Source organism: Myotis daubentonii, chromosome 13 (assembly GCF_963259705.1).
Source record: "Myotis daubentonii chromosome 13, mMyoDau2.1, whole genome shotgun sequence".
Classification (NCBI taxonomy): domain Eukaryota; kingdom Metazoa; phylum Chordata; class Mammalia; order Chiroptera; family Vespertilionidae; genus Myotis; species Myotis daubentonii.
The window spans coordinates 10,196,655-10,204,649 of NC_081852.1; the positions used below are offsets into that span (position 1 = coordinate 10,196,655).

The following is a 7,995-nucleotide window of genomic DNA, read 5'->3' on the forward strand; positions in this document are numbered from 1 at the left end:
CTCATGAGCCTCTGGACCTGCCTGGGCTCTGACAGGGAATGCATGACTGTGCACTTGCCCAGAGTCAGTGATCTCAAAACCATCCTGCAAATGAATGGACATGAAACCAGTAAATTACTTGTTAAGACCCCTCTAAAATCTTACTAAAAACAGTTCATTTCCCTGTGTCATTTCCACCTTCCTCCCACACCTTGTCGCTAGGAAGCCCAACCTTTTGCCTTTTATTACTCAAAATACATGGACCTGGTTGATTCTACCTGCTTCATTTTGCAAGTCCAGTACATTTACATATAAGACCAACAAGGTCACACAAAGAACAAAATCCAGCTTTTGCAGAACAATCAGACAACCGGACCAGAGACTGTCACCCGAGAATGTCTTGGACTGCTCCACAGGCATTCCTTGACTCCCCAGAGTTAGACCTCAGTTGGGCTCTGAATCTATCTTCTCAGAGACAGTTCCTGCCCAACCAACCAGAAACCAAGCACGAACCAAAACTGAAATTACCTCTCCAACAACCCTATACCCAAAATGAGATGTGCTAATTAAAGCAGCCACTAGGCTGACCTGCCCACCTCCCTTCTACTAGTAAAGTGCTGAATGAAACAGGTTCAGGTGGCCACTCGGCTTCCCTGTGAGGCAGGCCAGGAAGCCCTTTTGATGGTCAGCGCCACGCCGAGTCTCCCACAGAAAGGTCCTCGGTCCAGCACATACCCAGGCACCTGCCAGCTGCTCCGCCCAGCATCCACACCAGGTGGAGAGGGAGTCCTTTTAAGAGGCCCATCTGAAGTCACCAAATCTGTTACCTACTCAGGTTCACCTCTTGGGGTGCTCTGTTCAAGATCCAGCCACCGTGGTCGCAAGGCAGTTTTATTTACTTGCAGAAGTAAAGGAGACAGGGGATTCATATCCAAAGCTCTATCTCCCAAAGGGAGGCTTAGCCTTTTACATTTAGCAGGAATAACATTTAGTAAAAACTGCCCAGACCTTGGGAACCTTGTCCTATCTAACACAGCACTCAACACATAACCCCTAAATACCCAAGGCTTCATCAATCAACTTCTCCCCGACACTTTGTTCCCTTCCACCGTGCCCTGCAAGAACCTGATATTCCTCAGCAGACAGCTTCACCAGGTTGTCCATTCCCCCTGGCTCTAGTCTGAGAACAAGTCCCCACCTCCGGCAGCGGCCTGGCTCCCCCCAGAACTACATTTCCCACAGTGCTCTGAAAAAGTTAGCCGCGGAGGCCCAGGGTCTGCAGGGCTGGTTTACGCAGAGCCTCCTGGGAGTTGTAGTCTGGTTTGTTCGCAGGCGCGCTGCTGCGGACCGGCGCTGGCCTTTGTCTGTCCGTGGGCTTGCACGGCTGTGGTGAGTGAGGCTGCTGGCAGGTCAGGGCACCCAGGTGAGCCAGGGCCAGGCTGGCAGGCGGCCCCCGGGGCCCCCTGCTGCCCCCACGACCCTGAGCAGGGCAAGCCTGCCCCGCTGCAAAGGAGGCCGGCCGCAAGGGGAGACGTCTGCGGCTGCAGGAAGCGTCCAGCTGGACCGGAGGTGGGGTTGAGGGCCGGCACGCAGGGCATGCATGGGGATGCTGAGGAGGGAGGGAGAGTCAGCCCCTAGGAGCCGGGGTCCCTCCGACCACCGCTGTGCAGGGCAGGGCGTGCGGAAGGCCCCTCATCCCGGAGTCGCGGGAGGGGGCGGTCACAGACAGGTGTACCCTGGGCCTGCGTGAGGGTTCAGATGGACAGGAAACTTGCAGTCTCTCTAGGGAGGGTAAATGGGAGAACGGACTAAGTGGACTCAGTCGTGTGGAGAAAATAATCACCCCGCCCAGAATCTCTAATGCTGAAACTATGCCCCAGGAGGTCCCAGAGACAGCAGTCACCCCTCCTTCTCATCCTCTCCTTGAGGGCTGTCAACTTCAGGCCTTAAATCATAGGTATTGTCACATTTGGTTCTTTTATTCTCCCAGGAATTACCTGATATGGAACTGCTATTAACCTACTTAATAAGTGAGAAAATAGAGGCAGGATTGTTTGGTTATGTGCCCAAGGTCACAAGGGGGAGTGGGGAGCCAAGGCAGAAATCCAAGTCTCTCGTGGCCCAATTCTGAACTTTCCAAAGGGTAAATAGCCATTCTGCTTGGAAAGGCAATATTTTCTGTGACAAAGCCACTGTCTCCAAATTCTGCAGGAAATTAATTCCTCAGACATGTGATGCCAGGAGAAAAATAAGAGTTTCCCTTTATTAATCAAGGAAGTTCCTGAGATGCCGCTGAGTTTATTACTTGTTGAAGAGCTCATAGTCTGTGAAGAGGCAGAGCTGTGAGTTCTGCCCACTTGTTCTGACCAAACTCTGTTTGCTGGATTCCGCAGGGACAGAGTCCAACCTCAGGCAGCAGGTGCCAGGGGCTTTCCACTGACTCTTGGTGAATGTGCAGTTGTTGAGCAGTGACACCTGGGACTTCCAAGTTAATGTCCTGTAGTATCAGGGATTCCTTTGCAGCTTGTATTCCCAGTTTTAGGTGAGTCCTCCAAGTAAGAGTTTGAAATGCCTCTTCAGTCACCATAACAAGTAGCAGCACGTGCAGCTGACAAGAAGACCACGTGCTTCAGTTAACAAAGCAGAGAACTGCAGCATCACGCTTCCATTTCATTAAACCGGGTGGCCAGCATTTTGATGAGACATATTGGAGGGAAACAAAGATTATACACCAGAACCACTGTAAAAAAGTGTAAGATTGTGGCAGTCAGGATCCTGGTGAGAAGAGAATATTCCAAAGTGAAAAAATGGAAAAAGGTAACATGGGGCAAGAGAATTCCTAGGATCTAGATGAGGAGTAAAGTCCGGCCAAGCCCTGTTCCATTCTGTTCCATGTTATAAAAATTGCCACCAGCTCTTTAATGAGGAGGAACTAGAGAATTGTCTAGTCTAAAGGCATAGGCTTTGTATACTGAAAACCTTGGATTTGAATCTTTCTTCGACCTTGACTCCTTACTGGCTCTGAGAATTTGGGCAAGTTACTCACCCTAGTTGGAATGCCTCGGGCTAGGTTTTGGAATCCAAAGTAGGTCTTCCTTGTCCAAGGACTGACAAGTACGTACATTTCCCTCATATCTTGAAGAGTAGGAGAGGGGAAGGATCTGAGCCTCCTAAGAATTGTTTAAAGGTAACGTATGAAATATCGTGTTCTGTCCTTATAACTTAGGGGGAACTGCAGAGGAGGACCGCAGCCATTTCTATCGTAGAACCAGTCATGAAGTCTGAATATTGAGTTTTTTATATTCTGGAGGCTATCCAAATAGCAGATGGTTAGATAGGGGAAGGAATTAGGAGATTATAATCACATACCAAGGCGAAGGAACAAACAGGAGTGCCCATTATCTTAGAATTGGCAGGAGGAGAGAGATATGTGTGTACATGTTATCTCCTTTTCCACCTGCTTCCCCCTGGGCTCATTTGTGTGTGATCATGGTACCTTTAAGGCCATTTTTCTGTTACATTATAAGTGACTAACATTACATCAGTTCATCCATAGTCTTCCATTTACTCGTACCCCAAACGGGCTCCTGACTTTAATCTTTTCACTCATCAATTCTCCTACCCTCTCCTGTTTTTGTTCTATTTTGTTTTTGTTTGTTTCTTCAGTGTTTTCCTCCTCAGGTGCTCAAGAACAGCCTATGGAAGCAGCATATGAAGAGGCGGTGATTAAGGTCATACAGCAGGAGTGGACATGTTTGGATTTCCAACAGCTACCCTGCTGGACTGTCATGGACGATATGCCCAGAATGTAGCATTCTTCAGTGAGTGAGTCAGTTGATCACTGGGATGCCCTCAGCTCCCCATATGGAGTGTCCCTGTCCTCAGCACTGGTTGGCAGGCTGAGGACGCAGAGGAGACATTCCTGGGTGGAGCTCACCATTTCTGGGGGTTATAGGAAAAGCCTGCAACTTCGAGTTAGAAATAACAGTAGAAACAGCAGAAAACAATCCTGATATGGAGATAAACTTGAGGTAGTTTCTCAGAAAATGAATGAGCAGCTTTAAATCTCAGTGCAGTCACTGAGTAAGGAAGGGTAAGGCAGAGGAACAATGAGAAAAATCTCCCTAGGACAGCGGTTCTCAACCTGTGGGTCACGACCCCTTTGGCGGTCAAACTACCCTTTCACAGGGGTCACCTAAGACCATCCTGCCTATCAGATATTTACATTACGATTCATAACAGTAGCAACATTACAGTTGTGAAGTAGCAACGAAAATAATTTTATGGTTGGGTCACAACATGAGGAACTGTATTTAAAGGGCCAGAAGGTTGAGAACCACTGCGCTAGGATGACTGCAAGGAAACTGTTAATCCAGGGTAGTGATAATTGGACCCATATTTAAAGGGCAGTAGAAGACTCAGATACAGGGCAATATTGGAAAATACTGTCAACAGCTGCATAGGAATTGTTTGAGAATAACTTCTAAACCAAAACTGATTTCAATTCCACCATAGCTTAGTAGACTGAAGTAGCATGAATTTTAAAGGGAAAAATTCCTTGGATCAGATACTGTAGTTGTTCTGGCTCAAGCTGGAGTATCAACAAATTATTTAACTTCATTGAACTGCAGGGTCTTCATCTATGAAACAGGACAACAGGCTCTACCCTGCCGAGTTGCAGGATTAGAGACAATAAGTCTAAAGTACCAAGGATTCTGCCCTGCCAGTGTAGCTCAAAGGTTGAGCATAGAGCCAGGAACCAAGAGGCTTCCAGTTCAATTCCCCATCAGGGCACATGCTTGGGTTGTAGGCTCAATCCCCTGTGGCGGCGGGGGTGCAGGAGGCAGCCGATTGATGACGATGTTTCTCTCTCATACAGGTTTCTCTCTCTATCACTCTCCCTTCTTCTCTCTCTCTCTCTCTCTCTCTCTCTCTCTCTCTCTCTCTCTCTCAAAAATCAATAAATATACATATTTTTTAAAAGTACCAAGTATTCTACTACATATTTTCTGATGTCATGGAGTTTACTCCACTGTCAGGAAAGCAGACTAGTGCAGAGTGGATTTTTCATGAAAGCTAATGAAATCTAAGTTTCAGGATTCCTCTCTTGCATGGTCTCTTCAAGGCCCTGTTCCCACTTTTGTACTTTTTCCTAATGAAGTGCCTCCAAAATTTTAAAGCTTTAGGCCCTGCCCAACCTGGATCCTCACCTGTTTGAAGTCAGATAAAATTTGGATATGGGGCTCTATGTGATCCTGTATCCCAAGATTATTTGGGAGGCTAAATTAAACAAAATACAGAGGCAGTGGAATATGCCTGTGTTTGAATCTCAGCTCTATGCTAACCTAAATGCATAATCTTTGACAACCTCTCTATGCTTTCATATCCTTGTCTGTAGCATCTCACAGGATTGTTTTCACTGTTAAATTATCTATGCAAAGTTTACTGTGTAATGTCTGGCACATAATAAGCACTCAACAAAGCATTGTTTCTTTCTTCCCTATTCTTCTCACTCAGCATATTAGTGCATCTTACCTGGCTTCCCTCTCATTTTACCAGATGTGATGACAGAAGCCCACCACAAATATGATCACACTGAGGCCACAGGATCCTCAAGCTGGGACTTCCAGAATTCTTTCAGAAGAGAGAAGCTGGAACAAAAATCCCCAGATTTTAAGGCACTACAGGAAGATTCACCTGGTGTGAGACAGAGGGTCTATGAGTGCCAGGAATGTGGGAAATCCTTCAGGCAAAAGGGTAGCCTAACGTTACATGAGAGAATCCACACTGGTCAAAAGCCCTTTGAGTGTACCCATTGTGGAAAAAGCTTCAGGGCCAAAGGCAATCTTGTTACACATCAGCGAATACACACAGGAGAGAAGCCTTATCAGTGCAAGGAGTGTGGGAAAAGTTTCAGTCAACGAGGTAGTCTGGCTGTTCATGAAAGACTCCATACTGGACAGAAACCCTACGAGTGTGCAATCTGTCAGAGAAGTTTCAGGAATCAGAGTAACCTTGCTGTTCATAGAAGAGTTCACAGTGGCGAGAAGCCCTATAGATGTGATCAGTGTGGAAAAGCCTTCAGTCAGAAAGGAAGCTTAATTGTCCACATCAGGGTCCACACAGGCCTGAAACCATATGCCTGTGTACAGTGCAGAAAGAGTTTCCATACCAGAGGAAATTGCATACTGCATGGCAAAATCCACACAGGAGAGACACCATATCTATGTGGCCAATGTGGGAAAAGCTTCACTCAGAGAGGGAGTCTGGCTGTGCACCAGCGAAGCTGCTCACAAAGACTCACCCTTTGACCACATTCTTCAACAGGAATTCTCTTTATTAATTAACTACAAAATCTTCTGAGATCAAGCCACCTACCCAATTCTATGGAGTGAATGGAGACTCTTTCAGAAAGACTATCATTAGGTAGGGCAAACTGACTTTTCCCATTTCTTCCAAATGAGTATGAAAAATAAATGTCTTGTTTATTATCATTATCATGTTTGTTTCATAGTTTCTGTCAGTTTATTTTGACCTATTTCCCAAGGTACTTCCATTAATGTAGTGCACACTTGGAGATTGTTCTGTGTGTGGCAGATACAGATTTCAAGTTTTTAGTTGATACTATCAGCCTTTAAAAAAAAATAAAAATAAAAATAAAAAAATAGCCTTTGTCAACCCCAAGGTTCTTTTCTTCCCTGTATATTCAAATTAATCTTGTTTTGCATTTAAGACTCTGGACAGAAATCATGAGGCAAATCTAACTACTTTAATAATACCCTTATCGAACACTGTATTAACTGGGTGATACCCTTCCTCAAAAACCAAGTCTAATAAATCACCCATGTCCACAGCAGAAGCCCTAACCTTTCCTTACAAAGAAGGTTCCTTTCTCCCCCTGCAAAGATTTGAAGTCTGTGTACTGATTCACTTCAATCCTCCAGGGCTAACAAAGATAGAAATAATTTGCTTATACCCAAAGAGCAGAAAACTGAAATTTTTTGAGAATCTTAAGACTATTATCATGCCCTCTATTAAAATGACTCCTCCCTAGGAGACACAATGCCATCCACTCCCTTTTTGACAATAGTAGTATCTCAGGGTTGAAATCACCTAAAAAGGATACAACTGTCCTTATTACTGAGCCCAGATTTGTAGTCAATAGTGAAGATCCGGCCCTCCAACAATACTATCCTCTTCCTCCTACACACACACAGAAACACAAATAAAGAAACTTGGAAGGATAACCCACTCTAATATATATATATATATATTAGTAGATGAGAATTGAATGTTATTAGAGGAAAGAAATTGGTTTTGGGGAGGAATTTCCTTTTTTATTAATCTTAGCCACCTAGATGAATTTCATGGTGAATATTTGTGTCATTAAAATAATGAATAATGAGGATTTCCAGTCTTGATGACAGGATAGGGAAACACTACTCATGATCACATCAAAATTACAACTAAATTATAGAACAACCACTCTTGAGAACCACCTGAAGATTAGCTCGACAGAATTCCTCTAAGAGTAGAAAGAAGCAACTTCAAGACTGAAGGGAGGGGTGGAGACGTGAAACAGGCTGATCCCAAAGCCACCTGTGGAGGTTAAGGATTAGGAGGGATATCTCAGCTATGGAGGTCCACCCTGAGGAGCAAGGGGTTTCAACCCCACACTGGGCTTCCCAGTCCAGAGCACTAGTTCCAGGAAGAGGGGTCCCCACAATTTCTGTGAAAAATCAACAGGGATTCTATTCTGGTAAGACAGAGGGCTGCTATAGATTCGAGTTTTCTCTTGAAGCAGCAGTTCTCAACCTGTGGGTCGCAGCCCCTTTGGGGGTCGAACGACCCTTTCACAGGGGTCACCTAAGACCATCGGAAAACACATATATAATTACATATTGTTTTTGTGATTAATCACTATGCTTTAATTATGTTCAATTTGTAACAATGAAATTAGGGGTCATCACAACATGAGGAGCTGTATTAAGGAGTCGCGGCATTAGGAAGGTTGAG

The 7,995-nt window shown here is 45.1% G+C and overlaps 1 long non-coding RNA gene across 4 annotated transcripts; it reads left to right on the forward strand.

The window, feature by feature from the left end:
• The first annotated feature begins 1,300 nt into the window (after positions 1 to 1,300).
• Positions 1,301 to 6,476, forward strand: LOC132214747 (uncharacterized). Of its 4 annotated transcripts, XR_009448345.1 has the most exons (5): positions 1,301 to 1,548; positions 1,860 to 1,936; positions 2,373 to 2,521; positions 3,661 to 3,800; positions 5,539 to 6,476. It is a non-coding gene; the product is annotated as an uncharacterized LOC132214747 (long non-coding RNA). The 4 variants fall into 4 exon arrangements; XR_009448344.1 differs by lacking the exon at positions 1,860 to 1,936 and having other exon boundaries at positions 1,302 to 1,548; XR_009448343.1 differs by lacking the exon at positions 2,373 to 2,521 and having other exon boundaries at positions 1,305 to 1,548.
• Positions 6,477 to 7,995: the final 1,519 nt, after the last annotated feature.